Source organism: Dermochelys coriacea, chromosome 2 (assembly GCF_009764565.3).
Source record: "Dermochelys coriacea isolate rDerCor1 chromosome 2, rDerCor1.pri.v4, whole genome shotgun sequence".
Taxonomy (NCBI): domain Eukaryota; kingdom Metazoa; phylum Chordata; order Testudines; family Dermochelyidae; genus Dermochelys; species Dermochelys coriacea.
Window position 1 is genome coordinate 210347174 of NC_050069.1, and position 16698 is coordinate 210363871.

The 16698-nt window shown below is 39.3% G+C and overlaps 1 protein-coding gene across 1 annotated transcript in view; it reads left to right on the plus strand.

The window, feature by feature from the left end:
- Window positions 1–16698, plus strand: part of IGF2BP3 (insulin like growth factor 2 mRNA binding protein 3) — a 169736-nt gene that overhangs the window by 46591 nt on the left and 106447 nt on the right.

Consider the following 16698-nt stretch of genomic DNA (forward strand, 5'->3'; position numbering starts at 1 on the left):
TCACAACTGCAATCAGATGAGGAGGATAAACAAATCTGGGACTGACTAGTAAGGGTGGAGTGCTGGTGACCCACATTTTGACTGCCCCATTTGATCTACTTTTTCTTCCTTGCAATTTTTTTTTTTTTTTGAGTCAAAGCTGCTACAAGTTTTCATGTAGTAGAAATTGTGGCTGCCAGAAATACCCATAATTTTGGATGCAGCTCCACTTGGGCATATTACAACAATTGAGGCTTCTGATAACACCACTTTTCTCAACTTATTAGAGCAGGGGTGGCCAACCTGTGGCTCTGGAGCCACATGCAGCTCTTCAGACGTTAATATGCGGCTCCTTGTATAGGCACCAACTCTGGAGCTGGAGGTATAGGCACCAACTTTCCAGTGTGCTGGGGGTGCTCACTGCTCAACTCCTGGTTCTGCCACAGGCCCTGTCCCCCCTTCCCCCCCAGCCTCCTCCACACCAAGAAACAGCTGATTGGGAGGTTCAGAGAGGGAGGGGGAGGTGCTGATTGGCAGGACTGCTGGTGGGCAGGAGGCGCTGGGAGCGTGGAGGGAGCTGCTGATGTATTACTGTGGCTCTTTGGTAATGTACATTGGTAAATTCTGGCTCCTTCTCAGGCTCAGGTTGGCCACCCTTGTATTAGAGTGTGTCATGTGATTTCTGTGGTATCATCAGATGCAGCATCTCTTTCACAGAAACTTAATATCCATCATTTCCACTGTTCTTCAGGGTGCTGGCCTGTTAATTTTTACTAATTTAGTTCATATCTTCTTGAAATAAGGAGCCAATACAGGGTGAGTCTTGCTGGCATTGGGAATTCTGTGAAAGTGTTGGCTAGATGCTGAGATTTCAGTCCACACATTCACGATGGAAGGAATTGGATGAAAATAAAGTTGTGCATCAAAGCGAATAATGTGTAAACCTACCACTGACCTAAAGCTACATGCTCTTTAAAAACCACTAAAACACTTAAAGTTGGTTATTTATAATGGTGGTTGATATTCTCCTGCTTAAGAGAAGCTCTGAAATGTTCTTCTTGAGCATGTGACCTCAGATGAAAGTATCACTTGCTAGACCTGTTTCAGAGTAGCAGCCGTGTTAGTCTGTATTCGCAAAAAGAAAAGGAGGACTTGTGGCACCTTAGAGACTAACAAATTTATTTGAGCATAAGCTTTCGTGAGCTACAGCTCACTTCATCGGATGCCTTTAAATTTCACGTGTGCCTTTTTTAAATTTACAAGTCATATAAATTGAAATGAATTAATAGACATTAATTGTAAATGGCTTGGTATTTTGGGCACTAATACAGCTAATCTGAGCTCTTGGTTCTGGTAACCAGAGGAATAGAAAAACATTGAGTTGTGCTAATGACTTTTAAAACCTTCTCGTGTAATCCACGTAGTGAAGTACTGTGTAAATATAAACTGAAATATTGCATGTCGTCTGTCCTAAAATCTGTGCGTGTGTATGGCTGTTTGGTTTTGCTACTGGATAAGTTAGTGAGTGATTGTAACCACTACAATAAAACTGGTGAAAATCTAACTTTCTGATAATTGGGATGGACATGGTGCTTTGGTCTTATTAAGATCAACAGACAATCCTAGGAAATATCTACGTTATCAGTGGAGCAGACCCCCTCTGGACTTGGTGGTTACCAAGAAATGTTACACTTAGGACATGTGGTACACATAGGATTAACTTGCTTTGTGTCGTGAAAGAAAAATAAAGTATGCTTATTCCCATGGGTCTGTCTTCATGTCGTTTTTGTTGTTGTTGTTGTTTTTTTGTTTTTTTGTGTGTGGTTTTTTTTTTTTTTGGAAAAAGCCTGCATGCTTTTTAGTTCTTAAATAAAACCCAGGAGTTCTTTTTTAAGCTAACATTTTGGTACTAGTGAATGAAGCAAAACAGAAGGTGCCCTCTAGAAGTAGGTAGAGAACTATTTGAGCTGCAGTACTTCTCTGTGAATTGGTTGCATAAAACAATCCAATCAAATGCATAGTCCTTGTTTCTATGTTATAAAAATGTTGTATGAAAAGGACGTGCAAATTATTGAGAGTGCCATTACCTGGCAAACTAACACATCTTGTAACTGGAACAGCATCTGACATTCTCACTTTTTTTAAATTTCTCACTTTAGTGGAAGTAAACACAACAAAAGTGACCTGCAACTGTCCCCACAGCATTTGGATTACTTTCTAATGTTTAAGCAACAGAGAACATATTCTGTCAGACTTTAAATTGCATTTAGCTAATATCAAATGATTGGGGTGAGAGGGGGAGGAAACAGCTGTTTTACCTGTAACAGAAGGTTGTGTTGCTTCATCTCCAGCAGAGTTTTTTCCAAATGACAATAATACAGTTAATGCCTGTTCTTGTGTTTTGTGCACTAGTGGCTTTCTACCAAATAATTCCAATAGATTTCTATCACCTCATTTATTTGGTGCTGCTGGCTTTTCCTTTCTGGTTGGCTTATGATGGTTGGCAATTTGATGTGACTTTTTTGGTCATAGTCTTAGAACTATAAAAATGGAGGTTTTAATGCAGTTTTGCTAGTGCCCTTGAAAGGAAGTCTTTCACACAACTACCTCTGCTTTTATTTTTTTCTTGAGTGTTCCCTCTTTGAGAACCTGTAACTTCTTCATAACCAAGTGGTGGAATACCATTTTAATCATAGGTTTCAGGAGGGTGATGCCACTGAAGTCAAACTGTGACTAGTGTGTTAATGATAGATGTGTATACAGTAATTTTGTTTTTTCATTTTTATATCTTAAACTTGGCTAAAGGAAACTCGTGGGTTATAAAATGATTGAAAACTAAAGCTTATAAGTCAGTTCTAACATCTCATGTACTTTTCTTACAGTTAGAAAATGTTTTAAAATATATTTCAAAAGTGCTATTCTGGTAATAGTGGTGAATGGTCCAGAGTTTTTTTAATATTAAAAAAATCAGGCTTTTATTGTGAGATGAGCAGTTTTAAAGGGACACCATCAAATTGTCTAGTCCTCAAATTTAGTCTGTAAAGAAGAAAAATACAATACAGACGTTTGAAGTTTTTTCTTTACATAATGTTGTGGTTTAAAACATGTTAATGCATATTTTCACCTTAACATTAACCCTGCTCTGAAAGAAATCCAGCAAAGTTGTATTCATTCACAAGAACCTTGAAGTGAAGTGATCTACCTACGTCAGTCCAGTTTCACTGTCCAATATAAGTGAAGAGCAAAAAGTGAACCAACACATAAAATCTTTACAGTATAATGAGGTGTTAAGGACAGGTAAAGAAAATATTTAAAACATGTATGTGCACAAATAATAAGTGTACAGCATATATAATCAATGCACAGTTTGATTATATATATATAGCATATATGCTTTGTTCATTTATATAGTTTTAAAATCCAATTCTCATATTGATATTTGAACTAGTAGGAAAATAAGTTGACGTTTCACACTTATCGAGGCTTTCTTGTTGTGTCTCTTGCACATTAAAAGTTATTGGTGATTACTTGTGAAACAGGAGGGGAAGATAGTGGATAATTTAGAGATTTGGTGATATATAGAAATAGTGCTGACAGTTAAGCAATCACAGTAGGAATGGATCATGGGAAAGAGACTGTAAATACATTTGCACAGTTCTTCCACTAGAGTGAGTTAAAACTGCAGTCTACAAGAGCCATGGGGACATGAACTCTTGAATGTTAAAAGCTTTTGATTTTAGATTTTGGTGTCTACCAGCCCAAAATTATTGCTTTTTTCCTTTGGACAATCCATGGGAAGCTAATAGCATCATGTTGACTGGCTCATTGGTACTCGCTCAGAGGTTTCTCCATTAGTGGGTGTTGACAGTGCTGGTACTATTTTATTTGCTGGTACTGCTAAGTAAATTGGTTCAACCAAAACATAATTTTATCTTATTCCTTGAAGCAAACCTTTTTTTGTGTGCAACAACAGAATTCCATAATCCCCCATCTTACCTCAGTTACAACTCTTTCGGGGGGGTGGGGAGGACCACTTTGTTCACTTTGTCTCCCATGCTCCAGTGGCGCTGTGTGTGTGTGTGTGTGTGTGTGTGGAGGTCCTAGTAATCCTCTAAACCTCCCCCCCCCAGTTTTCCAGTAAACACTTAGAGATTTCAGAGTTGTGTAGTTTACAGCTTTCCCAGTACTCAAACCTAAAACAGAAGAGCTGGAGCAGGTAACTTAATCAAACCTTTCAAATTCTCCTCCTTTTGTCCAGAACAAGTCAATTCTTATCTGATACTTTGTAAATTTAACTGGAAGAACCCTGGCTGACTCATAGGTCTAGAAGAAACTCAACTACAGAACTAGATTTATGGTGAGCTCCAGAGACCAATCCAAAGACCTAATGCCTTCCAAATAATTTGATTTTATTCTCGGATTTCTTGTAAAGACACAAGCACCTAGCTTTCTAGGGTATGTCTAAAAACTGTGTAGAGGTTCCAGCTAAGACAGAACTCAGGCTCTGAAGCTCAGGGCGGCGGGGGACAGTTTAGGACCTGAACTAGAATGTCTACACAGCAATTTTTAGTCAGAGCAGGAGACTGAATCTGTAGATCAGGGCTCTGAGACTTGCTGACACTCTTCCCCTTCCCCTCCAGTGTATACCTTACATCAGGGGTCTCAAACACGCTGCGGCCTGCGGAGTTATTTCCTGTGGCCCGCCATAGCTCCCCTCACCTCCGCCTCCGTCCGCCCTCCCCGAGTGCGCTGTGTCCCTGCTCCTCTGCCTGTCTCCCAGCACTTCCCTCTGCCCAACAGCTGTTTGGCGGTGCTTAGGACTTTCTAGGAGGGAAGGGGGAGGAGCGGGGACACTGCGCTCTCAGAGGAGGAGTTGGAAAAGAGGCAGGGCAGGCGGGGATTTGGGGAAGGGGTTGGAATAGGGGCAGGGAGGGGGTGGAGTTGGGGCGGGACCTTAGGGAAGGGGTTGGAATGGGGGCAGGGAAGAGGTGGGGCGGGGTGGGGTTGAGCCTCATGAAAAGGGTTGAGTCAGGCAGGGCGGGACTTTTGTATCTTTGTATGAAAAGGTGTCAGTGATGCGGCCCTTGGGCCAATGTACTAGTCCTCATGTGGCCCTTGTAGTGATTTAAGTTTGAAATCCCTGTCCTACATCTAGTCTGTGTCCTTGGCTTCTTTAAAGGTGGTGTGTGTGTGTGTGTGTGTGTGTGTGTGTAAGTGTAAGAGGCTGCAAAACCATAAAAATCCATCTCCAAAGGTAGGTGGTTCATCTTTTCATGGGGGAGTGGGGGCGAGGACGATGGACTGATTTTTTTTTTCTTTGTAGTGGTCTCTGTCCCTCTGAACCTACCTGCTTTTTCCATAAAGGCAAGATGGTTTTCAAGACCTCCCTCCCCCTGACTTCGTTTCAGTTGTTAACTGATACTATGGTCCATACTGTTGCAGAAACCGTGCAGTTATTTATATGAGCAAGAAATATTTTATTTAAAGGAATGTTGCGAACCTTTTTTAAACTACCACTAACCACACTTTAGATTATTAAAACTGATTTTTAAATATTTATCTTCTATTCCTGTTTTCACACATCACTCATATTGTACAGTGAAACTAGACTGGTCAGTTTTGCTTGTTAGCTCACATATACTGATTTCACAACATTGCTGGGGAGAAAACATCTGTTCTGTAGGTTGAAAGTAATACGATTTTAATGAAAACTGATGTACCCCTGTTTTCTGAAAAAGAAATGTTGAGCCTAAAAGTCAAGTTTTTAAAAAGAATGGAGTTGCATTCAGATATGCTCATACTTTATAATGCTATTTAATATTTAAGTAATTTTTCTGGATTGAATATGTATAAAGAAATGTTTTTCATGGGCTGGGGGGAGGACAAGAAGGAAATTCTAGTTTTGATCCCTCAGTAAAAATATGCTTGTTTTGACCAGTGACAAATCAGGGCTATTCTCAATTAAATTATCTCCCTGATCTATTCAAATCCTGCCTTGAAGATTTCTTGTATTAAGGCCACTCTCATGATAATTGGAAACAGACTATTTAAAAAGTTGCTGTTTTTTTATTTGTAGTTACAATTACTTGGATCTCATTTTAATGTCTGCAAAAGGCAACTTAAATTACCTAATTAAATATATTTTTGTCAGACCGTTAATTTAGATTTGAGTGAGCTCTGTTTCTACACTAGGATTTGCTACAGTGTCTTGAAATACATATGAAGATTTTGGATATGTGACTGACTTTAATCTTCAGACAGTTCTAAATACTAATCACATCCCTTTGAGAAACTTGGCAAATATTTTTCATGTAATCAGAGCTGAAAGGGTATAATTGAAACATTTTGGACCACAAGGACTAGCTATACTGTGAATAGTGAATTTGTGTTAGAAATAACTTCTTTGGTCAAAACGTAACCTTGGTTTATTTCCATGCTCCGTAGTTAGCAAGCTGTAACTTCCATAAACTTCAGCATTTTTTTTTCTTTCATAACTGTGCATGCTTGATTCCTTGTGGGTTTAATGTATGTATAATGCAATTACTAGGACTTACATTAATAATTGCCAGCTTACTTTACATTTCAGTGCAGCTTTATGAAGAATCACAAATATTAGTTTGCTTAGCAATTGACTTTCAGTGCCCCAGTTTCATCTTGACTGATTTATCAATAGGAATGTCTTCTCAATTCAATTTCTAGTGAACAGTAAAAGCACCAGGTATAATAATACTCAGCTCTCTTTTGCCACTCTTCATCCATAGCTTTCAGTGCTTTCGAGTAAATAAGTATCCTTGTTCCCACTTTTACAGATTGGGAAACAAAGGGATAGATGGTCACTCAGCAGACCAGTGGAAAAGTCAAGAATAGAAAACAGTATAAATGAGTACCAGTTACATCCAGGAAACACACAAGTACTTCCCTTTAGTGTCATTAATCTGCTGTGTGTGGAAGCAGAGCTTTGTGAAAAATGTTAAGGATTCCTTGCTGTTTCTTGCTCTTCCTCTGGTCACTCACCTCTAGAGAAAAATGGCAAATGGACAACATCAAGTTTACCCTTCCATTTTGCGGGTGTTAAAGGCATTGCAAATCTCATTGGCAGTCAGAAGGCTGCCTGTCTCTAGTGCTACATCTCCACCTTTCCACTGGACTAACTCTCATCAGGCCATAACTTGTTCTAGGCCATCACCATGTCATGGGATGCCAGCATTTGTCTTTTCACTGTGTTGTACTGACTTTGGAGCTGGCAGAACAGTGGTAACTAAGTGGCAATACCTGTTAGCTTTTGTTCTTCTCTTCTATTTTTGCTAGCAACTTTACTCACCCCTGAGCTGTGTCTTGTTTGCTTTTATGGCTTGTGGATATCTAGCAGCATCTTTTGTAGAGGTGTAGCTTTTCAACTCCTTCAGCGATCTATCCCTCCCTGCTGTTTATCCTCACCTTCCTCTTGCTGATGGAAATGCATACCAAGCAATTCTCGGTGGGAGGGGAAGGGGCTTATTCTCAGACATAGGGTAAAAAGCAGGATGTTAAAGTTAGGTGGGACGTGTAGGAGGCTAAAAACACGTATAAATGCATAGACAAATCAAAGATTTGTCTTTTATCTCCAGTGATTATTTAATCAAAATGGTGGCTAAGGAACCCAACTACACATCAGCTCATCAAAATATCTGACTCTTTCTATAGACTAGAAAGAGACTGCTACACTTAGAGAACCTTGGAGATCTAAATTGTGATTACACTGTAAAACTGTCTGAATCCGTGTTAATCTATTCTAGCATTTATTTATTTATATTTTTAAAAAAAGAAGTCCTGATCCTGCAATATGTTGTATGGGGTAAGAAGGATCGCTGTACTCGCGCTGAGCCCCACTGAAATCAGTAGGGCTGTTTGTGTGTGCAAGATACTAACAGCAAGCAAAATTTTTCCTGTTTATGGCCCTGCTCATTTTTAGAGTGTGGTTTTTATGGGTGACGCAACTTTTCATTCCTGGAGTATGGTGTTGATTGATTAAAGAGACCAGTGGTAGTTTAGTCATCTGTCATTCTTCAGTATATTTTGTTTACAACTCTCCAGTCATAATTTATTCTAGAACATTAAACAGTACATGTATAGTCTTAAAAGCACACATATAATTCCATTTAATATAAAGAATTTTAGTTGTTTATATATAAAATTATTTCAGCTAGTATTTACATAGTCCCTGATTATGCAGTTTATGGTGCATAGGCAGACTTCGGTGTCCACACAGAGTCCCCTCTGAAGTCAATGGGAGCTAGTCCACCTTTGCTTTGTAAATTATACTGGGACTTCTCGCTGTAAACTCTTTGGAGCAGGGACTCTTTTTGATGTGTACGATCCCAGCACATTGTGACCCTGAACCTTGACTAGGGCTTCTAAATGTCATTACAAGTCAAATCTAATGTTGTGAGACAGGAGAATTGGGCAGCAGGATCCATCTCCTTTTCTTTTTCTTTAAATAGTTTTTGATTTTTCATTTTGTTCTTAAAATTGCCTTAATTTCAGGTCATTTAACTTTTCTCATGTTGCCTAGTTTCCAATCATTCTGTTATGTTGCTATGACATAACTTCACGTGTGTGCATGATCTATGGGCTTTACCTCCATGAATCTCTTCTTTTTGCCCCCTCTCCCTCTAATTAAAAAAGATGTTAATGTCCCTGGAGGAACAAAGCATCATCTGTTGAAACACCCTTATTTGTAGAAAGATTAAGTTTATTCAAACTGGCTAATGAATGTGAGGGAAGAAGTCTGTGTTTTAGTATTAAAGTTCGTTCTACAGAAGGCTTTAATGCCTTATGTAGGCATGTTACAAATAATAAATGATAAAATCTGCAAAAAAAAATATACCACTAATTGTTTTCCATATTCTTCCACTACAACATATTATGGTGTCTTGTTCCTGAGCCATTGCTTTTGGTGGGAAGGCCTTCTAGTGGAGAGGAAAACTTTTTGTATAGGCTGCTTAAGGCTTTTTAGTTTTGCTTTCAGGAGGAACTTAAAATGTCAATGGTAAATTCATTAGCAAATTCAGACCATTAAGGAGATTGGAAAGTACAATTATTAAAAAAACAAAAAACAACAACAACAAAAAAGAAACCCACAAACTAAGTTCCTACATACTTCTGATTAGCTTAAGGTTAAAACGTCATGGCTTGTGTTGGGAATGTATAAAAAGATTCCCCTTTATGAAGCCCAGTTTACTGTCTGCAACACTCCTTATAAAAGTAGTGTGAAATTTGATGTGATTTAGTTAATGACTTAAAGGTATATCTCCAAGCTGAAATGTACACTTGCCTCCGATTCTCCAGGCCAACTTTATAGTTTTACACCAGTTGTCTATTTAAAAATATTTTCTCTTTTTTGCTGCTCTGTGGAAGACCACACAAACAGGGGACTGCTGACTCCAGAGAAAAGTGAAACTCTCCATACAAAAAGTACAATCAAATGCATAACTTAAAAAAAGAAAAAACAAAACAAAAAAAGCCTATGCCAGCTGGAGAGGGAAAAAGAGCTCTTGCCTGTCTTTCAGTGATAGTAGTCTTAAGTGTTACTTGTGACAATAGGAGGTGCAATATTTTCAGATGATTTTAAGTTGAAATCCCTTTAACTTCACATTGTGTATTGTGTCCTTGTTATGGGCTAAACTTTATTGGGTTGGCTGACTTGATGACGATAGTGTGAGTTTTAAAATAGTTTAGCACACCTTTCCTCCTAGATGACCAATAATTCTCTGATCCAAGAAGAAACAATTCCCTACAGGTAGGTAGCAATACTAAAAATTGCAGCAGAGAAAGTAAGTAAGCCTTAAATTAGGGTTGCCACCATTTTTAATGGTTGGTAACTGGACCCCCGAGGCCCTGTCCTCTGCTCCACCTCTTCCTGCCCCCACACCGATTTAAAAAAAAAAAATGGACATGAGTCCTTGTTAAATGGCATTCAGACTATCTGGGTGAAAACCGGATGGGTGGCAGAAAGCACAGAATAGTTTAGATGTCTGGGTCTTTGTTTGGATCTTCTGTAATCCAGAGCTGAGGCACTTTTTCTTTTGGGTCATAGAATCACATGAGTCAGTCTAAATTTTACGGTTTATCTGGCAGTTCAGTGTAAGCATTGGATTTTGAGTAGTTTTATTTTGGATTTGTGTATGAGTTAAAAGTTGCACTAAGCTTCTATCAATGCTTAAAAAACAAAGTTGACCAAACTACCTATTCATTTGATTAAGATGGGGTTTTAAAAAGTTTTAAATCCTAACTGCATGATTACAGTTGCTAAGGTTCAGTTGTAAGACTCCTGAGATGTTCTAGGTTTATGGACACATCTCAAAAGATTGCTCTTTCCATGTAACTACCTCTATACAGTGTCAGAGAGACAAGGTGGGTGAGGTAATAACATTCATTGGATCAGTTTTTGTCCGTGAAAGAGACAAGTTTTCAAGATACACAGAGCTCTTCTTCAGATCTGGGAAAGGTACTCAGCATGTCACAGCTAAAAATGTATACTGTATGTACAATATAGGTTTTAGCTTTAAAATAAAATACTAACCATTTAGTGCAGTTTTTTCACAGAATATCTATTTATTTACCAGACCCATTTATTTACCAGAAAGCACTTTTTTCCTTCAAGAAAGCATTCACAATGAATGTTGATAATATGTTTCATTAAAAAAAAGTCACACTTTACTTAAGATCCCATATATATATCCCATACATTTATAAAGGGTTAATAAATGACTGATAGATGTTATCAGCATGTTATAGCTATGAGGAGTATGTTATAGATCAGGGGTTCTCAACCTTCTTCTTTCTGAGGCCCACCCCAACATGCTATAAAAACTCCACGGCCCACCTGTGCCGCCACAACTGGTTTTCCGCATATAAAAGCGAGGGCAATTGCCTGGGGCCCCATGCCACAGGGGATCCCACGAAGCTACCTTGCTCAGGCTTTGGCTTCAGCCCCAGGTGGCGGGACTCTGGGCCCTGGGCTTCAGCCCTATGCGGTGAGGCTTCGGCTTTCTGCCATGGGCCCCTGCGAATCTAACACTCGTTCTGCTTGGTGGACTACCTGAAACCTGCCCATAGACTCCTAGGGGGCCCAGGACCCTGGTTGAGAACCACAGTTATAGATGGTTATAAGCCTGAGCTTGTGAACAGTTTATTGACACGTTGCACTATAACAGCTAATAAATAAGTTAGCATAAAAGGGTTAAAGCATTTACAAATGAAACCTAATTCTAGTCTACATATAAAGTGAGTCATAAAATATATATTTTATAATACATACCCCTTTAAGGAATAATCTTAACTTCTAAAAGCAGCAGCAATCTGAGATAAAAGTGAAGAATGATTGTTTGAGAATAAAAAGAAAAGGAGTACTTGTGGCACCTTAGAGACTAACAAATTTATTAGAGCATAAGCTTTCGTGAGCTACAGCTCACTTCATCGGATGCATTTGGTGTTTTCCACCAAATGCATCCGATGAAGTGAGCTGTAGCTCATGAAAGCTTATGCTCTAATAAATTTGTTAGTCTCTAAGGTGCCACAAGTACTCCTTTTCTTTTTGCGAATACAGACTAACACGGCCGCTACTCTGAAACCTATTTGAGAACAGTTCTTTCTACTGACTATTTTTAATCAATGCTGTACGTTCTCTTTTTTTTCCTCTGTCCCTCTAGTCTCTTGGTTGTTTTTTTTTTTTTTTAAACATTCTCATCTTGTTCATTCCTTTCTCGTCTCCTTCTGTCTCTCTCTACCAATTAGTGACGTTCAGGCCACTCTCCACCTGTGTCACTGTTCTGGCTGCTGCAGGGCATGACAGGTAGTACTCAGCCTATGGATTGCGGCTTTGAGCTGTGTGGTTTTTGATAGTAGTATGTCCAAGAGTTTAAGAGCCTGACTTGAAGAGCTGCATGTATGTGATTGCTCATGAAACGGGCACATTCAGCTTTGCATTTCATTGCCTGTACAATTACTATGACAGTGCAGACAAAAAAGCAACTGCACGTGAAATGTGATCATCTTTTAGACTTTCTAGAGGAGAAGCTGCAGTGTGAGGAATCTACACAGCTGCAGCCTTGAGTTATTTTAGGGCTTGTGGCAATTTACAGCGCTGCAACTTTCTTGCTCGGGTGTGAAAAAACATCCCCCTGAGTGCAGCAATTTGCAGTGCTGTAAAGCGCCAGTGTAAACAGTGCCCCAAGGCTGGGAGCCGCACCCTTTGTGGAGGTGGGTGTGTGTTTTTTTTGTTTTTGTTTTTTTTTTTAGGGTCAGGAGAAACTTTAGTCCCAGCGCTGTGCTGCAACCACACAAGGCAGTGGCTCTTTAGCATTGCCAGTGTAGACTAGCCCTTGTTAAAACTAGCATACAAGAACATCCTGTAACTTCCAAACTGTTCTCCCTCTCTGTTGTCAACTCTTGCAAGTTTACCATGAGTGTAGCGATATTTGCTGTATTTTTCTTATGGACCCCCACCCCCTCCCAAAAAAAAAAATTCTCTTTTTAGTTAAGTGAGTTAAGTGAGAATTGTAGCTTTCATTTTTTAAAAAAAGGACATTTCTCGCCCTCATGGTTACAGAGAAGAGCTTGAATATGTAAACCTTAAAGGCTTAAAACCCAGAAAGCAAATGAAACCCCAACATATTTGGCTTAAAAATCTTGAGGTTTTTAAAAAAATCTCATGATTTTTTCTCTCTATTGACTCGTAATTTTTGAATGTTTGGTGTCTACAATATTGTGGGAGTATAAGGTAACCAAACATACTCCTTCCCAGGGTGTCACCGTGAGTGCCCCTCACCTCTAAATGTTCAGTAGTGCACTGTGTGTACCGTGTGCTCAGAGATGAACGCTGTAGATTTTCCAGGCACAATGCTTTACAGGCTCACGCCTCCTGTAGGTTCCCATAAGCATTCACACACTTTGAGTAGCTGAAGATTCCTTTAGTAGGGCATCCAGAAATAAGAGGCAAATACCCTAGGTTTTGTATGTGTCTACACTGGAGTTAGAGCTGTATAATTTCCTGCAGGGGTGGATATACTCTCTGGTAGAGCTAGTGGACAAAAACTAGCAGTGTAGCTCTGGTAGCGTGAGTGATGGGATGGGTTAGCTACCTAAGTACATACCTAGGGTTTCAAATGGGATTGTACTTGGGGGTAGCTAGCCTGATCTTCTGCTTGCACTGCCATAGCTGCACTTCAGTTTGTAGTACACTAGCTCGATCAGATCTAGTGTGGGTATGTCTGCCTAAGCTGGAAATTACAACTCCAGCTTCAGTGTAAACTCAATTGCTTTAATGGTTGGTTACATTAAACTATCACAGTAGTTCCGAACCCAGCCTCTAGGTTAGGAGTCTAGTATAGGAGTAAAAAGAAAAGTGTCATTGTAAGACTTCTGTGCTGTCCTGCCTGCCTCTCAGCCCTTTGTCTCCTGCTGATCCCCTGCAAGCAATAGCATGTGGCTTTGTCCAGCTATCAGGCACTTGAGTCCTTCCTTCCAAGCTGCTTGTTAACTGGCTTTGTCATCTCACCATTAATGTGTACAACACTGGACAGAATTGTGACTGAATGAATAGTACCTGGGACCCATTTTTTGATCCCCATGGAAGTCTCTGACAAATACACAATTTACATAAGATGTCATGTGGTCTAGTGGCAGCTTGTTTTCATTGTTGCTTATAAGCAGATGGTCAAAAGATCTTGTTTCAGGAGACCTACTAGAGAACAGAGGTTTCATCCAAAACAATTCAAACAGACTGGCTAGAGCTGCTGTGGAAGGTTTCTCTGTGTGAATAAGTTGGTTAGTTTCTTTCCCAGAGTTCCCTTTTCTGACTTCATAGACTGCAGTCCTCTTAATATTTGAACAAATAGTTCATCCAAGGCATTGGTGGGTGGATGGCAGGGGGCCATGGTTAGTATGTGATTCCTTTTAATATAATTGAAATTAGAGAAATTCATGGAGTTATATTACTGTTACCATTTTATCTTTGGTGGTGTACCAGTTCTTCTTTGGCCTATGCCAATGTTATAGATGACACACAAGATAGATCGCTTTTATGGAGGAATGGGTCAGAAGACACATTTGGTCATGGAAATGTTCCATAAAATTTATATGTGCTAGCATGGTACCCTATATCACTCTCTTGTTTCAGGCTCTCTTCCTGCTATAATCTCACGATGGATTAATGCCTTGTTCACATTTGAAACCACTGTACATCCTTTGGCCTCTCAATCTAGCCAATCAGTTTTTGGCTATCAGACGTAGCTTCTTGCCAAAGCATTCATTTTAACCATCCATAGATGGTCAAATACATCTCTTCCAGCACTTGTTGCTGCAGCTGCCTAGGGTTGGTTGTTTACTACCGTCATTTTAGACATCCATCATAAAGGATTCTGGCTACAAAATGGAGGAGGAATAAACTTGTGTTCAGCCTTCCATCCTTTCAGAGAAGCCGTGTACGTCTGTCATAAAGTGAATCATTCCTAGTTTTCGGCATTGCACAGGTTATTGGAAAAGTCTATGTGTGATCAGACAGTGGTAGTAGATCAGGTGAAAAATTTGCTTTCAAAACAAAGTATTTAAAAGCTGAATTTTATATTCAGTTTTATATTGATATCCATAAAAGAACAAAGTCTGATGTTGAACTTGAGCAGCAGCCTTCATGGGAATACCTTTTCTGGGTTGAATACAGATGATTGGTGGTCTGCTTTTAAAGTAAAGAGATGACTGTATGAATATTGGTAAACTTTTCCATTCTGTAAGCCAAATGGGGCCTCTCTTTGTGCATAATTATTATGGCTAGTGTGAATGAACAAGATGCAAATGGTGACTGGTCTTTTGTAAGTACTCTGGCCACTGCAGCTTGAGTGCAATGAGGTTATGCATTGCAAGCCAATCTCAAGGTAAAGGCTGGGTCATGTGAGCACTACATCTGAAATTATAAACCTAATGGCTTCCTTAAATGCTGTTGCACAAGCTTTCATCCACAGCCGCTTTCTACACTTCGAAGCAGCTGATACTAAGGGTACTGGATGACTGAAAAGCTTGACCAAAAAAACTCTAGTAATTGTATAGATCTCGAAATGGAAAATACCTGTGTGAACTTTTTGTAGGATACAGGAATTTCTTTATAACAGTTACTTTATCCTCTGACATTTGCAGACCATTTTGTTTCTTATCACATGGTCATAATACTTAATTTTCTCTTGAAATAATTGAATGTGGTCATTTTTTCCCCTTTCAGCCCATACTGTCCCAGCCTCGGTAATGCTCTTCTAAGGTAGACTGTGTTCTGCATGAGTTTTCCCCTGTTATGAAAGTAGCACCGAGTTCCAGGGATTCCTTGCAACACTTGTTCCCTGTCTCTTTGCCATATTAATAGATTCAGATTCCAAGGCCAGAAGGGATCATTGGGATATTCTAGACTGACCTCCTATATAACAGAGGCTATATCGTAGAAGCTAATGTTACCCTAAAGGGCAGCTTATTAAACTGATGAAACCGATTGTTTTTAGGTATCACTGTGAACAGTGCCTAAGATTCAGGGCTCATCTCCACCAGTAAATAAGCATGTGCTTTGTCCACTTTTCTGTCCTGCCTATTGCTAATATAGGGATATTTGTCTGTTTTTAAAAACAGGATTAATTTAGTGTGAAATTGCCACACATCCTGACACTCTGATTTATCTTAAAATACCCACTGGCCTTTTTGTGTTTATGTCCAAAGATAGAATATAGTACACAAATGAATCCAAATAACCTTTTGTGATCCTCCCGGAAGAGAATTAATGCAGCAGACCCTGTGTCCTGTTGCTTTGTTTAAGGATTCCTATCCATTTGCAACTCTAGTCAAAGGGTATCTGAGCTTCTCTATACCACTGTTAGCAGAGGACCTCTTACCTGTGATTCCTAACTTCTTTATTCTGTATAAATTTGTCATAATTGTGTTTACTGTTACGTGTGCTGAAATTGTCCTTTTTTAAAAAAAAAATGGTACTTCTATCACACCTATCCTTTGAAATGACTTATCTGTCTTGTTTGCCACAGTGAAAATATTTCAAATACAAGTTGCCAATTCTGATTCCTAGCTAATGTCACACTGATTTTTTTGTGAACAATACCTTTACCTTGGGACATTTCTCCCAAGTCTCCATTAATACACAACAACATTCACAATTCTGGAACATGTAATACCAAACCTCTGTTAGCAAACACTGCTGTTTGGCTTTGTATTTCTGATGACACCCCAAATGATCCCTCAGAGCAGCGTCTGAACTTGCTCCCAATTCAGCATGTCTTTAACTTCAGTTCTGCCACATACACGCTTACTGTTTGGACTCAGCAGGCTGTTGGATCTGCTTACAGAACCAGAAACCATTCTGCTATGAAAAGGTTTTGAAAACAAGTGCTGTTTTGTTTTGTGTTTTAAACTAACCGCCATGATCTTTGTATAGCTTTTCTCTTTTGGCTTCAATGGTGGTGTTGTGTATGCAACCACCCGTTCAGATTTCTTAAAAAAAAAACAAAAACAAAAAACAAAAAACACCTCAATGCTCAAAAGTGATGGCGCTATTTTCATTATCAATTTGTCCGCTAAGAAGATTTTTAAAAAAACAAACAACCTTACTGCGCACACTATCGATGTGGTCTTTCAGTCTTGGCAGGCTTCATTACAGCCTGAGTCCTGGTTCAGAAAATCTTTTAAGTAGAATTC